Genomic DNA, 17,889 nt, shown 5'->3' with positions numbered 1-17,889 from the left:
CGGAATGATCTCCCCTTTAAATCAGTGGGATGTCATGGATTTATCGCCCACCAAATCACCGGAATGAAATGGAATGGCATGGAACCATTGCTCTGCTGTCGATAGCCTGCCCCCCCCCCCCCACCCCTCTCTCTCTCTGCATATACAAGAGCCAAGGAACTCTGTTTTACCTTAATAACAGTTACACTAGTAATAATAATAGTAATAATGATGATAATAATAATAATAATAATACGAGACTTCTAATGATAATAATCATAATAATAATAATAATAATGACATTATGGTTTCTGACTGTCTTTGCTTCTATTTGAGTTGCCTGGCTCCTCCTTCAGCTCTTCCATAATTAAGTACACATACACCCGACGAATAAAAACATGGCGGTATCATTTACAGTGGGATGAGGATGGAGATGGATGATGAATAGATGGATGGAGATGATGGATGGATGGATGGGTAGAAGAGAGGAGCGAGGGAAGGCCAGATGAAGGATCGAAGGAAGGAGAGGAGCGAACGGAGTGAATGAATGCAAAACTGAAAGCCATGATGCAAAAGTCTTTTTGCTTTGCCTTTCCAAATCTAAATTTCACCTGAATTTCATCATGATCCTTTTTTGTTTGTTTTTATACGTTACATTTGCAAAATGACTTCAAAGGGTTTTTTCTATGAGAGGCTGTTTCATTTTGACTCTGGTTAAGCCATGAAGTAGTAGAGAATTATGCATGTTAGATCAAACCAGTATAAATAAACCTGTAACACACACACGCACACACACACGCACACGCACACACACACTCTAAATATTAGCTAGTGATGAGTAGCTCCTGGCCAAATGTTTTGCCCTTTGTACAATCTCAAGAGTCCTCTATTTTTCCCTGTCCAACAGTACGACATCAGCCCTCTCTCTCTCTCCTGTTCTCTCTTTCTCTCTCTCTCTCTCTTTCTCTCTCTCACTCTCCTGTTCTCTATCTCTCTTCCGTCCAACTTTATGACATCAGCGCACACTCTCTGCTGTTCTCTCTCTATCTCTCTTCCCTGTCCAACAGTATGACATCAGCACACACTCTCTGCTGTTCTCTCTCTATCTCTCTTCCCTGTCCAACTTTATGACATCAGCACACACTCTCTGCTGTTCTCTCTCTATCTCTCTTCCCTGTCCAACTTTATGACATCAGCACACACTCTCTGCTGTTCTCTCTCTATCTCTCTTCCCTGTCCAACTTTATGACATCAGCACACACTCTCTGCTGTTCTCTCTCTATCTCTCTTCCCTGTCCAACTTTATGACATCAGCACACACTCTCTGCTGTTCTCTCTCTATCTCTCTTCCCTGTCCAACTTTATGACATCAGCACACACTCTCTCCTGTTCTCTATCTCTCTTCCCTGTCCAACTTTATGACATCAGCACACACACTCTGCTGTTCTCTCTCTATCTCTCTTCCCTGTCCAACTTTATGACATCAGCACACACACTCTGCTGTTCTCTCTCTATCTCTCTTCCCTGTCCAACTTTATGACATCAGCACACACACTCTCTCCTGTTCTCTCTCTCTCCCGTCCAACTTTATGACATCAGCACACTCTCTCCCGTCCAACTTTATGACATCAGCACACTCTCTCTCTCCTGTTCTCTCTCTCTCCCGTCCAACTTTATGACATCAGCACACTCTCTCCCGTCCAACTTTATGACATCATCACACTCTCTCCCGTCCAACTTTATGACATCATCAGCACACTCTCTCCCGTCCAACTTTATGACATCAGCACACTCTCTCCCGTCCAACTTTATGACATCATCAGCACACTCTCTCCTGTTCTCTCTCGCTCACTCTCTTCCATCCAACAGTATGACATCAGCGCTCTCTCTTCTCTTTTCTCTTCATCTTTTAATCTACATTGCTCACCCACATCTCCAACACACACAGACGTGTGCCCCCCTCTGGCAGGCTAGTAGCCAGTCCCCGCCACCAGCTGTCTTGGCTGGCAGGAGCCTCGAACCTCAGATAAATCAATGTACCAAAATGTCAAGGTGTAACCATGGATACCCGATTGCTCTGGCAACACATCCCATAATCATAATGTCACGTCCCGAGCCAGAAACGACCAGACAGTGGAGTCAGATGCTATAGCATGCCATTTGAATGATAATGTTATTTGTACAGCATTTGGATCAAAACTAGCATAAAAATGGATAGCATATGAAAATATGCCTGTATAAAACATGTGGTATTCACCTTATGTAGCCACGCCCATTTGACCCGGTTGTGTGGTCGTGTGCCGACTTCCGCCAAAAAAGAAAGAAAAAGAAAATGGCCGGCTGCTCCAATATCATCTAACTCGGAATTAACTAATAATTTGGCCAATTGTATGTAACATACCAAATAAAAGCAAACGGCAATGTCTAAGAATGCAACGCCATGTAACTGGCTCGTTAAGTCTCGCATTCCAGGGAATTACGTTAACGTCTGCGGGTCTTATAGACGTAAGTGGCTCGAGTGCTCGGAGGATAGAAAACTTTCTGAAGCTTTCTTTGTTGGAGTCCAGGTATGTTTTACAAGAAAGTGCTCGTCATTGTCGACGATAACGTTATCTGACCTGGCTAACAGTGGATACTCCGCTTGCTTGCTGTGTACCGAGCTCAAAGTAGTAGCCTACGTTCTTTGTTTTACCCCCTGCACTGTCCGCTCCAAAAACAACTCTCTTCTTCATGACGTTCATTTGTATTTCGCGCCGTGACCGCCGGAAGTGTTAACACGACCCGGAAGAATTTGGCCCACTGCCGCGTATGAACATGAGGTGAATAGAGTACTGCAGGAATGGGCTATTTTTTTTAGGCTTACCCAAAAGTCCCCGTGCTGCTGGCTCATAGGGGGAAAAGTCAATGGGGTTTTTGTATGGGGGATTTTGGTTAAATGCATGAAATAAGGTCTGTGCTTAACAAAAGTTTATGAAACAGCAAAGTTTGTGTTCAGCGAGATCATCTCCACAAATCTTTACGTCAAGACGGAGGGCATCATGGACATGATGAGGGCATCATGGACATGTGCAGAAAGAACACAGCCAGAGAAATCAGTTTCATCGTTTACTTTACATGATAACATTTTTCTTTTGATCGGTTTAGGAAAAGGTTTAAACTACCCCTCTGCAACCCGGGCCTGTTTAATCTGAATGAGGTGTTTATATGGAGCATTTTTAATCTCTCTGGGTTTTAAAAACCTATTATAATCTGATTATTAGGCTCCGTAAACGTACCTAGTCAGCAGCAGACACTTTACAATGTTGAACATGTTCATATTTAAACTGATGAACACAAACAAGTCATCCAAGTCATCATCATGTCTCAAGTCAAGTCACGAGCAACCTGGGAACCCAGAGTCTATTTCAGCACAGAAATAGACTCTGGGACAGCCGGGCATTATTATTTTTTTGGCTTCCTGTACAGCGTGAATCTTCCGCCCGGGACTTCCGCCTCTGCGCAGTGCTGCTCTCTTGTTGTACTGGCAAATATAAGAGTTCCGGTCCCGAACGCTATAGTGAATATATACGAATTAGGATGTTTAGCCTTCAAAATAAAAGCGATGCAATGTATGTTTTTAAACGGCACCGGTGTGCGGAAGTGGAAGTCCCGGGCGGAAGATCGCGCTCTACAGGAAGCCTCAAAACAAGGTCCGTCTGTCCCAGAGTCCTCCACCCTGATGAAGGCTCGCATGAGCTGAAACACGTAGGTCACCGTTTTTGAACTTTGTTAGCCATGCCACAATCGAGGCTTCTAGAATATATTTTTCCTGAAACGGTGTTGCATTGGATTTTTACAAGTTCTCCTGCACTCCACTCCTCATTTCTTTTCTGCAAGGATCCCACTTAACTCTTATCTCAGGTCCCAGAGTCTGTGGTGCCGAAATAGACTCTTGGTTCCCAGATTGAGTCACGAGTAATCAAACAGGGACTTGAGCTCACTCAAGTCCAAGTCCCAATCCCAATTCCCCCCTCGGCCCTATCACTTAGCCCTTAAGCCTCTGTTTTGCACGTTCACGTGGAGGGGGAGGGTGTCCCAATTTGTTTTTGCATCAGACCGAGGGTGAAGGGGGAGGGGCTTACTGGCCCTCGAAACGGAGATTTTCCAGGGGTCGCACTTCAAACCAAGGGCTGATAAGGAAATCACTATTAATCCGCCAGAAATGAGCCAAACGTTACAAAGTTGTATCGCAATTCGCGCTGCACTGGTTTCCACTGGCGATCTTTGCAAATATCGAGTTTTGAAATGCGCGTTTCAACATTCCGTCCCAGTGATCCTTTGTATCGACATTAAAGGAAGACATTCATGTATTTTGGTAAGTTTGGGTTACAGTAGGTATTTTGCAACTATTTTAACATAGACGGTATGGGCGCCCACTTCAAGCTTGCAAAAGTTGCAGAAGCACCAGCCAGCCAGCATCTACAATCAGGTCGTCACTGAAACGTGACACGCGACCCAGCAAAAAGCACATGGGTTAGTTTAATGTCCCCATTATGAAGCAACCCAATCGCCAGAATCAAATGTAAAAAAACAGAATATTATGTAGCTATATCAACCCAATCAATTTGAATAGGCTATACTATCCTATAGGCTAGCCTATAATGTTAGAATCATGTTTTCCAGTGACTCCTGAGCAAACCAGTCAAATAATAAAATAGTATAATTTAAATATGAATAGTTATCAAACAATTAATTAATTTCTGGTAAGATGCAATATGATGACAAAATCGTGTATCTATGAGAATCTGCAGACTTCAATCAATCTGTTAAACCAGAAATAGCTTTATTTTCACAGTTGGGCAAAATGATGAGGTAATGAGTGGTGTCCCATTTCCTAGGTGATTGTTTTCAATCCCTACCCCTTGTGGCTCTGTTCTGAAGGCGAAGGGCCAAAGTGAGGGACACTCAGAAACAAGTTAAGTCAAAATAAGAATTGGGATTGGGCCTAAGTCTCAAGTCCCGCATCTGTGACTGACAAGCAACAAAGTAAGTGGAGCCATGATGGAAGAATGATCCTGTTTCCCTCAAGCAGAGATGAGAAAAGTACACACGTTCTTTACTTAGTAGAAGTACAGTTACTTGTGTAAAGATTGGTCAAAGTAGAAGTACTGATTCAACTTGTTTACTCATGTAAAAGTAAAAAAAAAATAGGCTCTGAATGTAAATGAAGTATAAAAGTAAAAGGTTTTTTATACCGTCCGTTTCTGTGCAAACTGAACCTCACGTTATATTAACATAAACAGAACTTCCGCGTGCTCAATTCCAGGGTGGGGGCTCTGGATTGGCTACAGGTGGTGTACACTGATGGTATTTAATCTCTAGTCCTGGATTTGTTTGAAACACAAACTAAATTTACCAAATGAAGATAAATAAACGGACAGTCCTTCAAATCAGTTTTGCTTGAGCACATCGAGCTCAACAGTCACGTGACTTTTTTCGTGATTGCCCTGGAAGTCCCCCGTTCATTTTCTCCATAGACATTTCAAAAATGTTTTAAGGCTGGAACCAAAAAAAAATAACGTGTTAAATTCGATCCCCCGCCCGCCGTTGTTATTTTTGTTCTTGCTCAAACCGATTGTTTACTACGGTAACCAAGTGTTTGTACTTAGTTACTTCTCATCTCTGCCCTCAAGTGATGGTGTCTGAGAAGCGCCAGGGCAAACTAGCGGAATACCCGTCCCTGTGTGACGGGTCTTCATAGTCCACTTCACTGGCTGATTCGAACTCAGCTCAGCTGTGTGCTCCACCACTCTGGAGCTCTCCATGGTGCTGAACCTCTCTTGAATTCTTTTGGCCACTAATTAGCCACTTTTACCCATTCAGTCGGCCCTAATTACCGAATTCAAAAATCCGCCTCGGTTGCGCGATCACACGTAAAATGGCATAGCTGTGGCCGAAACACAATTCTGCTCATATACTTTGCATTCTTATTACATTATAAGGATGTGGCAGTTGGGGCCGAATAGACAAACTGTCACAGAGCTCTCTGGGCTCTGTAGTCAACTTGTCCTGTCACGATGTGACAGTGACATATCGCTGTTATGTGAAAACCGCCAAACTTACCATTTTTGTGATTTTCTTCATTTTGAAGATGACCTCCCCCCCCCTTTGGTTGAGCAAATTCGACCACCCTGACCGTGGCGCCCGACCGTGGTGTTTATCAACCCTCATCGGATAAACAACTCCGAAATGATTGTTGACCCGAAGCCGAAAACAACCTCAAAACGTTTTCACGCTCGACAGCAAGTCAATGGAAAAGCCTGATACCTTGGGGTTACCACGGCAACCGGCCTTCGTGTTACCACCCCATAATAAAGGTGGCACACTGCCAAAAGTGCACGGGGGCGGAGGGGCTGATCATCAATCAGAGTGATTAACTGCTGGGACAGGCAGCATGGCCTTTGGGACAGTGAGGGACAGGCAGCATGGCCTTTGGGACAGTGAGGGACAGGCAGCATGGCCTTTGGGACAGTGAGGGAATTGACCGGTTGGATTGAAGCGAAAGCGCTAAATGACGCATCCACTCAAAATATAAGACAATATTCATGTTATTTAAGCAATCTGAGGGTTTGGTTATCTTACTCCTGTGTGTCATGGTCTCACAGCACTTTGTGTTGGCACTCAGTCACTAAACGGTATTATTAATATTATTGATTATTATTAATTATTGATTCATTATTAGGCCTAACTAAGCATTTCTTGGTTGAAAACAGTGCTGCTTCCTTGGTTGAGGTTAGGGATATGGTTTGGGCAGGGGTTAAAGATGTCAGCGTAGCGTTTAAACTGAGGCCATTGGAGTGGTGTGTTGCACCCCGAAATGAAAACGGAACAGGGTGAATTGTATTGGTGACTGATTGTGACGGTTTGATTGACCCTGCATGAAATCAGACACACTGGTTTCAAATGTCAAGGTGACACAGGAGCTTATTGTTATGGATCAGACTGCTGTAGCCTTGTCAGATCAGAATCAGAATCAGAAAGACTTTAATGATCCCCGGGGGGGAAATTGGGACAAGTTACAGCAGCTCGCACTCAGAACACACATAACATAACACAGTAGTAAAATGCAATAAGTAAACAAAAATAAAGTAGAGTAAGTAGAGTAAAGTATAATAAAGTAGAATGTACATTACGTGTCAAATTGCAGTTATTGCACACTGGAATTATATTAAGTCAGCTTGTGCCCATTACATGTGGCTCAGCTAAGGCACAGATAGCCTATCGGTTGACTCAGTCTCAGGGAGACTGAGTGTCTCCGAGGTGCTCTTTTAAGTGAGGCGTTAAAGAGTCCAATGGCCACAGGCAGGAATGATTTCCTGTGCCTCTCCGTGTTGCATCTAGGTGGGATCAGCCTCTCACTGAACGTGCTCCATGTGTTTGACTAGCACGCCGTGGAGTGGGTGCGAGTCATTGCTCATGATGGAGCGTAGCCTGGACAGCGTTCTCTTCTCCGACACCGCTGTCAGAGAGCCCGGCTCCAACCCCACAATGTCCCTGGCCTGTCATCGATCCAGACATAATAATAATCCTGTCCCTCCAGCATTTCACCTTTTTTTGATTGTTGTGATGAAAAGATGCTGGTAGAACACGTACCACGTCCTTCACGCGGCCGACCCGGGTTCGAATCTGACCCATGGTCCTTTGCCACATGTCCTCTTTCTCTCTCTCTCTCTCTCTCTCTCTCTCTCTTGCATTTCCTGTCTGCCTACCGTCCTCTAGTCTGAAGGCATAAAATATGCTTGATTTTGCAGCGGCTTTTCCCAAAAATGTGTCGTGCAATTTGTGAAGTTTTATGTGATTTTTTTTTCAGCAAAATTGCAGGAACTTGCAAAAATAGCCAATTTTTTTCTTCTAATTACTATGGCAACTTTTCGGAAAAATTGTAATGGAATTTGCAAAGTTATGTGATTTTTATCTTCTTTTTTCTTTGTAAAATGGCACGAACTGGCAACATTTGCAAGTTGAGGAATCTGTTTTTCCATCTTGTCTTCCATCGGAAATTGTGGGAATTTAAAAAAAAGAAAAAGCCCCCGCAAATATTGAGAGATTGGTTGAATTTGCATTCATTATTGCGCTCGCAATTTCCTCGGGGGATTGATAATCGATCAGTGTAATGGATCAATACTGAATGTGTTATCCCTTTGTGACCCCCCCCCCCCTGTTTAGCCTGCTTGAGGAGGAAGGGGTCACCCAGGGAGTAGGCTATATTGATCCAGGCAGGGCCAATGATCAATTGTGTTTAGCATTGATTGATACGTATTGGTTGAGATGGGATGAGACTGCTGTGTTAGGGATTGATAGGATAGTTATGGCTGTTTGAAGCTATATTGGGAAATAGATTGTGTGTGTTTCCGCACGTGCGTGCGCGCGTGTGTGTGTGTGTGTGTGTGTGTGTGTGTGTGTGTGTGTGAGAGAGAGAGAGAGAGAGAGAGACTACATGTGACAGAGAAGCAAAGAGAGCATTATTGATGATGATATGTCTTCCCTTTAGGGACAGATGGGATAACATACGCAACTATCTCTCTCTGTGTGTGTGTGTGTGTGTGTGTGTGTGTCTCTCTCTCTCTCTCTCTCTCTGTCTGTCTGTGTGTGTGTGTGTGTGTGTGTCTCTCCGTGTGTGTGTGTGTGTGTGTGTGTGTGTGTCTCTCTCTCTCTCTCTGTGTCTCTCTCACACACACACACACACACACACACACACACACGTGGCGGCTGTAGCTCAGGAGGTAGAGCGGGTCGTCCACTAATCGCTTTGGATAAAAGAGGTCGGTGGTTCGATTCCCGCCTCCTCCAGTCTGCATGTCGAAGTGTCCTTGGGCAAGACACTGAACCCCAAATTGCTCCCGTTGGTGTGCCAGCACCCTGTGTGGTAACCTGCCGCCATCGTTGTGTGAATGGGTGAATGTACCTACTGACTGTAAAGCGCTTTGGATAAAAGCGCTATATAAATGCAGGCCATTTACCATTTACACACACACACACACACACACACACACACACACACACACACATACACTTAAGTATAATAGAGGGTGTTGTTCCTTGAGGGTGAGGAGGCTCATCTCATGCAATATTCAGCACACACACATACACATACTGTACAGTAGCTACACAAATACACGCACACACACATACTGTAGCTATACACAAATACACACACACACACACACACACACACACACACACACACACACACACACACATACTGTAGCTACACACACATACTGTAGCTACACAAATATACAGATATGAATACACACACATAAATCACACACAAACACAGAGACACACATAAACAGAGACACACACACACAAATACACACAGAGACAGACACACAAATACACACCCAGTCAGTTCTGTGATAGAGGTCAAACAGAAAGTAACAACGGGGGGGAAATTGAATGTTTTATGGTCACTCATGATTCATTAGGTCACGGGTCAGGTCGGTGTCGGCCTTACAACTCGTTAGATAAGGATTTATCTAAATGTCTATGGAGAAAATGAATGGGGAATTCACTTCCGGGGCAAGAGACGTCACGAAAAGTCACGTGACTGTTGAGCTCTATATCCACTCTGCCTCCAGGGCAATGCACGAAGATAGCCTTGTCCACTGCTAAAGTTCTAAGCTGTGTGTGTGTGTGTGTGTGTGTGTGTGTGTGTGTGTGTGTGTGTGTGTGTGTGTGTGTGTGTGTGTGTGTGTGTGTGTGTGTGTGTGTGTGTGTGTGTGTGTGTGTGTGTGTGTGTGTGTGTGTGTGAGTGAGAGAGGGGGAGAGAGAGAAATAAAGCTTTTTTCCACCACCTGCTGAGAGAGAGAGAGAGAGAGAGAGAGAGAGAGAGAGAGAGAGAGAGAGAGAGAGAGAGAGAGAGAGAGAGAGAGAGAGAGAGAGAGAGAGAGAGGTAAACAGCATTGGAGTCTTAATTAGATCGGGTGTGAAAAAAATAAAGAGGCAGGTAGGGAGAGAGAGGTTCAAAAGAACAGGGAGAGAGAGAAATGGAGAGAATTAGAAATTCTCCCTGCAGTTCCCGTCCTCCCGACAGGTCAGAGGATAGTGCAGCGACCAGGACACATGCCCTTGATCCGCCTTCCCACCCGCAGACACGGCCGATTGTGCCTGTATGGACGCCCGACCAAGCCGGAGGTAAAACAGGGGCTCGAACCTGCGACCCTCGTGTTTCTAGGCAGGGAATCTCCCGCTGCATTAGCCAGACGCCCTGGCTCAACAAATCCCTGACCTGCAAAAGACGACAAATGTTGTGAGAGTGAGTCCAAAATTCATTCCAAGAACGGAGAACGGGTCAGAAATTAGTTTTGAAAAGCAGAAGTCTCAGCAGGAATTGATGGTCTCAGAAGTAATCGTTCAGTCATTGGTATCAATCAATAATTCTATCAAACACCCGCCGGTAGATCATGCTGCTCAGTTTCTGTTAAGGGACCGTAAAAAAAAACATGCATTTGTGTAAAATGTGTAAAATTTAACAAAGGGCAAATATACTTTGATGTGGCTACTCATCAATAACACACACAACACACACACACACACACACACACACACACACACACACACCATCCTTCAGGTTTCCCCCCTCTCACCTTAATAAAAAGGGATTTTTAGCTTGAAAGAGAAACATGTGGTTGTTTGTTGTTTTGTTGATTTCATGGCTGAATGTCTGACTGGTTGTTTTTCTAGAAGCGGACGCTAGCGCACGTTGTTGACTCTTTATTAAAGGCATACTTACAAAACTCTCTGGCTCCCCCTGGTGGTCTATATGCACATTCACATGATGAGAGAAAAGTGCACATACTCGCGGGGTCCCTCTCTGTCTCCCATGTCTGTGTCAAATCCAAATAAAAATGTGTGTACAATTAAAGATATAGTAGAATGAGAAAGTGTGTAAACAGCGCTGTAACTGCAGTGAAATATAAGACACATTATGTAAAGTTAACTTAAAAATGTGCATACTACACTTAAAGTGTACTACACTTAAAGTGTAACTTTAAGTGTTAAAGGAACACTCCGCCCATTTTCAACCAGCTTTGTATCATTAGAACATCAGTAGTATATCAGAAAACTAAACGGTTTTGAAGTCTGTCATTTAATTTGACAGTTATTGAGTGTTAAAGTGTGGACCAGTGACATCACTGGTCCACACTAACTCAAATTAATAACTCATTAACTTAAATCAACTCAATAACTGTCAAACTATTCATCATTCATCTAGTTTGACAGTTATTGAGAGTTTATTTGAGTCAAATTAAATGACAGACTTCAAAACCGTTTACAGTTTTCTGATATACTACTGATGTTCTAATGATACAAAGCTGGTTGAAAATGGGCAGAGTGTTCCTTTAAGTGTAGTATGCACAGTGTAGTATGTAACTAACACAGGTGAAGTAAGCTCCTCCCCCTCATGCCAGTGTAAACACAGGTGAAGTAAGCTCCTCCCCCTCACGCCACTGTAAACACAGGTGAAGTAAGCTCCTCCCCCTCATCCCACTGTAAACACAGGTGAAGTTAGCTCCTCCCCCTCTGCTGGAAGATCGGAGGTCTGCTCATGGCACCAAAGGAGGAACCGGAGCATGCATGTTGCTGAGCACCGAGGAGTTTGAGGAGTGGGTTGCAGTTGATGATCACCTCCCTGTGGCAGATGATGACAGGCAGCCTTTCTCCTTTAATTGTTAGAGTATGTATAATATAATAATATATAGTATAACCTAATATATTATCACACTCTCTGACAGTAGCATAATTATGAAAATGTATGGCAGCACAGAGCCGACGGACAAAACGCAGCATATTTTAATTTTATTTTTAAAGGTAGGTTATTTATTTTCGTTGTTCTGAATTGTTGTGGACAGTATAAAAATGGGCTATAGGTAAGTATAAAATGGGGCACGGTGGCTCAGCGGTAGAGCTGTCGCCTCACAGCTAGAAGGTCCTGGGTTCGATTCCTGCCTGGCCGCTGTGGGCGCCGAGGGTGTGTCCCCCCCACCATATCCTCAGGTGCCCACTGCCCAGCTGGGCTGTCTCGTCAAAAGGGCCTTTCTGTGTGGAGTTTTGCATGTTCTCCCCGTGCTCCCCAGGGGTTCCCCCATACAACATCGGTATGGACCCCCACTAAAAACATGCAGAAGATCGTCATCTGACCAGTGACGACTACAACCGAAGTTGGTCCCCGGGTGCTGTACACAAGAAAGCTGCCCACTGCTCCTTGCCTGCCCACCGGAGGAAGGACAAGCCTGGATGGGATAAATGCAGAGACTATATATTTCACCGGCCACCGTCAGCATGAGTGTGTGTGTGTGTGTGTGTGGCCGCATGCATGTGTTGGGTTGTCGTGTGACAAATAAAGACGGGTTTGTCCGTCTAGTTCTTCTTCTTCTAAAATACTGTAGGCCCACTGTATCCCATCAGATCGGCGCACAGCCAGCGCACAAAAGGCAGCCTAATTTATTGATTTCCTTTTATTTGATTTGATGTTCTTGTTCATGCACTTTACTGATAGATATCACAGTATTACATATTACAGTATGTTACAGTACTACACATAATTTGAAAAGTTGTCAATAAAATGATGTCCATTTCATTACTTTATTTGTCCTCTATCCATGCATGTGATCAATATACGAATGTACATTACTATGAAAAGCTCATCTGGGTACAAAATAAACTGTTATAATGAGCTTGAGTTGCCCACTTCTACCTTTTATGATGATTTTGGCCGATGAATTCACTGATGATGTCACAATGCCTATGACATCATCAGTGCCTATGACATCATCAGTGATGTCATAAGATGATTTTGGTCAATAATGATGACATCACTGATGATGTCATAGAAACAAACATTGCCCACTTGCTCCCTTTTATGATGATGGTGATGATGATGATTAGATAGGATAGTATGTGCTAGACACAGGAAAGCAGGGAGGGAGAGAGCGGAGAACATGCAGTAACGGACCACAGGCCGGACCCGAACCCGGGTCGGCCACCAGGCGAGCCACTGGGACGCCCCAACCTTAATGTTGTATGGATTAACTTCACGTGTGTTTCATTTGGCACGAGGGGGAGGAGATGGCGACAGAATTTACATTTTTGGGCGAGCTATTTTTTGAAGCGACAGTCTTGAACTGATTTCAGAAAGAGATTTAGGTCCTGACTCCACACAATGATGCAGGCAGCAGCTACGGACGATTACAAACGTTTATAGGGTCTGATTCTATTTAGAAGAGGGACAAATCATGTGCAACATGTGCCTCATAAATCACTGCGTTTGACTGTGTTCATCATGATCTATATAACAAGTCCTTAAGCAGAACAGAAGGTCATCCCGTAGCGTCAGGCTACATTTGAAGGAAGGTTTCGTACCAAAATGTAAGGAAACGTTCAATGAAGCATTGATCACACAGACTATAGTCAATACATGATTGTTTTATTGGTGGAACAGCTGAAGTGAGAGAGAGAGAGAGAGAGAGAGAGAGAGAGAGAGAGATGTATAAAAGCCAGTGTGTGGGCTGACACACTGCTGAATAAAAACCCGCTTTCATCTCTCCATCATCCACTCCTCCACCAACTCAGTGTCAAGTTCTGCTATGAGACACACCGATCTGTGTGTGTGTGTGTGTGTGTGTGTGTGTGTGTGTGTGTGTGTGTGTGTGTTTGTGTGTGGCCTTGCCAGGCTGCAGTACACTGAAGCACCCCTTAGAAACACTGGACTATTATTGAACTACACAGAGAATCTCTCTCTCTCACACACACACACACGCACGCACGCACACACACACGCAAGCACAGAAATAGTGGTGTACAGGCATGCATGTGCACAACACAAACACATGTACATCACGGGGTGTTTGAGCCGTGTCTTCTGTTGGGGTCGGCCCCCGGCTTCCAGGAGGATCCGGACACAGTCCAGTTGACCCGCGGATCACGGCCGAGTAGAGAGGCGTGTGGTCATCCTTATCAGCTCTGTCTACCTGGGCATACACAGGCAGCGTGACCCCGCATGGCTGCGAGCCCCAGAGGGGTGCTCTCCATCAATCCTCCTGTCATTGATCCACCTTCTGAAGCCATCTTCCTGCAGCAGCGTCCTCATGTTGTCCAGGTGTCCTGCGTCAGCGGCATCGTGGAGTTGGATGTCGTCAGCCATTCCTTCAGGAATGTCACTGTACCTCAATGATGCCGTGTCTGAAGCCAACTGTACCTCAATGATGCCGTGTCTGAAGCCATCTGTACCTCAATGTTGCCGTGTCTGAAGCCAACTGTACCTCAATGTTGCCGTGTCTGAAGCCAACTGTACCTCAATGATGCCGTGTCTGAAGCCAACTGTACCTCAATGATGCCATGTCTGAAGCCAACTGTACCTCAATGATGCCGTGTCTGAAGCCAACTGTACCTCAATGATGCTGTGTCGTGTCTGAAACCAACTGTACCTCAATGATGCTGTGTCGTGTCTGAAGCCAACTGTACCTCAATGATGCCGTGTCTGAAGCCAACTGTACCTCAATGATGTCGTGTCTGAAGCCAACTGTACCTCAATGATGCCATGTCTGAAGCCAACTGTACCTCAATGTTGTCGTGTCTGAAGCCAACTGTACCTCAATGATGCCATGTCTGAAGCCAACTGTACCTCAATGATGCCGTGTCTGAAGCCAACTGTACCTCAATGATGCCGTGTCTGAAGCCAACTGTACCTCAATGATAACGTGTCTGAAGCCAACTGTACCTCAATGATGCTGTGTCGTGTCTGAAGCCAACTGTACCTCAATGATGCCGTGTCCAGTGGTGTAGTGGTCTCTGGAGAAGTGGGCAGACTGTAATTTACACCACCACCACACACACACCCCCACCGGCTGCTTTTTGAGATATATATGTGTGATATACATACTACAGCACATGCTGTAGTATGTATTTTGAATTGTATTATTCTGGCTCTCCTGGCCAGTGACACTTAGGAATAGTCTAGGCGACAACCAAGTATACTTTGGTGACAAGCTGGAGAGACAGTTGACGGTCGGAGAGACGGCACCCGGTACGGGATGGGTTTAGCACCCCAGCCTGGCTCTCTCGTGAGGGAGAAATCCACAAATGCTACGGATCAGCCTCCTGAAAAGCTGTGTAAAGATCGGCGCGGCCTGTGGTCCTTCAGGCTAGAGCGAGGTGCTCGGCGCAGGCGAATGACGTGCAGCGCACAGGCCTTCTTGAGGCATCCTCTTTGCCTATGGTACGGCATGGTAGGATTGCCTTTTGGGAGGGTCTGGTGAAACGAAGGAGGAGCGCGGCCTGGATTCACCCACAGGGCCTTAGCCCTCCATACACTGAAGGGTCTTTCAATGCTCCGGTGTAGCACTAACTCTATTGCAGCGGATTGGGCGTGATCAACCCTTCCGCGGGCAACGTTGCAGACAGAGTAGGAAGGCTGATCTGTGAGCGGCTGCTTCTGGGACGCGGGTCGGGGTCTTAATCTGCCTCGGCCCCAGTTAACATCACTGATGACGCGTCCCAGCGCATGTTGTAGTATGTATTTTGAATTGTATTATATATATATGTGATATATCTATATCACATATATATATATATATATATATATATATATATATATATATATATATATATACATACATATATATATATATATATATATATATATCTATCTCAAAAAGTGGCCGAGGCGGGGGCGTAAATTACAGTCTACCCACTTCTCCAGTGACCACTACACCACTGGGTAGTCGGCTAGTGTGGCTAATGCTACCGGCTAGTTATTTATATTTCATGGCAGTAAAACGCCACTGAATGACCAAATTGATATAACCTTTAACCATTCCGAGTATAACACTATTGGTGTTTACAAAAACATTTTGATTGAATTATAGGCTACAATGTAACAATTAGATCAATTAGGCTACCATAACCTGAACATTACTGAATTTAGTTGATTGATACAAACCAACTCAAGTTTATTTGAACCCAAGTAGCTGCTGCTAAAGTGTCCCCCCACCCCACCCCCCCAATGTGTAACAGTAACAGGTTTTATTTCGAAAATTGACAGGATGTTTTATTTTATTATACTCGTGAATTCCTGCCTAGCTCGATCTGCTCTGTGATGCTTGACACAACTCAAAAGAGACCTCGCGGTCGTAATGCAACGTTTCCTGCTGGAATCTCAATCTGCCTGGCAGAGACTTTAGGGAGAAAAGAGAAAAAACCTGAATGGATGCGCATCAGTGGTTGGCACATGGACATGATGGAAGGAACGCCATGTCTCACACAGGCTTTATGAAGGGACAAATTGTTCAAGTGACATCACTGATGACATCACAATAGGCCCTTCTCACGGGGGCCATTTTGTGTCGAAAAGGCAGGGTAAACAGGTGCAAGCAAAACACTAATGAGGGTTTCAAACTTCCATGATTGGAATTTGGAAACCCTCATTAGTGTTTTGCTTGCACCTGTGTTTATTCTGCCTTTTCGACACAAAATGGCCCCTGTGAAAAGGGTCTCTCTATGCTCGAGTGGCATCACTGATGATCACATCACATTTGTCAAGTGACATCACTGATGACATCACTTCCGTCACAAATCGTGACTGACACTGACAGACAGAGCCCACTGCCAATGTTTTAACTAAAAGTAAGATGTGTCTTGTTTTGGATGTGCGTACAGAGACAAATTTATCAAATTTATCGGCAGACTAAATGTGTCCCAGAATGCCATCATAGTACTGCTAACCAACCCTGTGTTTAGTGCTGTGAGATACAACTCACGAATCTGGTCCTATTGGTATAGGTGCATTCTATAGATCTTAATTATTTCTTGTGTGTTTTATTTTTCTTAAGTGTTGTTCATGTATGTGTTTTTCTATGGACCTTGTGTCTGATAATAAAAGTTGATTGACACAACACACTGGACAACTTTGGAAGCGATCGGAGCAATGGCACATCTTGCAACTCCAGAAAAGACAGACAGACAAAACACACGCGCGCACACACACACACACACACACACACACACACACACACACACACACACACACACACACACACACACACACACACACACACACACACACACACACACACACACACACACACACACACACACACACACACACACACACACACACACACACAGAGATACACAGACAGACAGACAGACAGACAGACAGACAGACAGACAGACAGACAGATAGATAGATAGATTGATACATCAGATAAGACGGCCCTAAATACATCAGATAAGACGGCCCAGCAAGTACAATCCAACTGATATAAAATGCTAGAATGTGATAGGCTATAGAATAGTAAAGGATTTATAGGAAGTGATTGGTCTGTTTTATCCACTCAGCCGATACACTTTGAGTATCTGGCTCCCCCTGTTGGATGTAATTAGAAATTGCCACACATGGTTGGTGACACTGAAGCCAAAGATGGTGTGTTGACAAGAGCAGTTGACGTATGGGATGATGACCGGTGACGCATTTTTGTAGGCTTACCCAGAAGTCCCCGCACTTCCTGGGTCGTAGGTGTAAAATGCATTTGGGATTTTTGTATGGGAATTTCGGGTAAATGCATGAAAATGAGGTCTGTGGTTTATGAAGCAGTGAAGTTTGTGTTCAGTAAGATAATCTTCACCAAACTGCATCAGTGTAGTTGTAGTAGTAGTGTAGGCTGCTACGTAGCCTCAACGCGAGACTCATCACAGACTTCCTCCAGGAGGAGCCGGGCCTGAAGGGGCAGAGTGACACCTCTTCTTCATTTTCCTCCTCTCTGGTGTAAACTGCCACTTCTCCCTCTCCGATTGGCCCAGTGCGTCGCGTGCGTCGTGCGCATTGGTCGTGCGCCGCAGCGTCCCAACGCGGAAGTGAGCGAGCTCAGT

Source organism: Poromitra crassiceps, assembly GCF_964638095.1.
Source record: "Poromitra crassiceps genome assembly, chromosome: 7".
Lineage (NCBI taxonomy): Eukaryota > Metazoa > Chordata > Actinopteri > Beryciformes > Melamphaidae > Poromitra > Poromitra crassiceps.
This window is presented reverse-complemented; position numbering follows the sequence as displayed.